The sequence below is a fragment of the Primulina huaijiensis genome, chromosome 12, assembly GCF_012295235.1.
Source record: "Primulina huaijiensis isolate GDHJ02 chromosome 12, ASM1229523v2, whole genome shotgun sequence".
Taxonomy (NCBI): domain Eukaryota; kingdom Viridiplantae; phylum Streptophyta; class Magnoliopsida; order Lamiales; family Gesneriaceae; genus Primulina; species Primulina huaijiensis.
In genome coordinates, this window is record NC_133317.1 from 8,147,321 (window position 1) to 8,147,876 (window position 556).

The following is a 556-nucleotide window of genomic DNA, read 5'->3' on the forward strand; positions in this document are numbered from 1 at the left end:
GTGGTGTACAACTCACTCACTGTGTTTCCAAAGAGAACACACACTCTCTTAATACAGGAGAACAAACACCTCACAAATATTATAGAATATTATAAGATGAGAGAAAACTCGAAGAAGGGATAATTTCAGAATGAAGGGGGGAGCTCTATTTATAGAGCCCCTTGTCCGTGTGAATACGCGTTAAAAACGCGTATTCATATTTCCTCGAACATTTTATTAAACAAAAGCAGCCCACATTTTTTTTTCTTCTGACACTGGTCCCCCCTTCCCACTTTGCCGACATTTCTCCCACTTGGAGATTTGATTGAGAATCAAACACATCTCCACACATCCTTTCAATCTTGTCATTCCCTACTGCTTACGTTTCCGCTAGGCCACTTGAGGATCTACACCACTTAAACTTATCAGTGGTCACTGGCTTGGTCAGAAAATCAGCTATGTTATCCTTTGTATGGATCTTCTGCATATCCACGCTTCCTTCCTCTACTACTTCCCGCACAAAGTGAAATTGTACTCCAATGTGTTTCGTCCTGGAATGAAAGGCTGGATTCCTTGC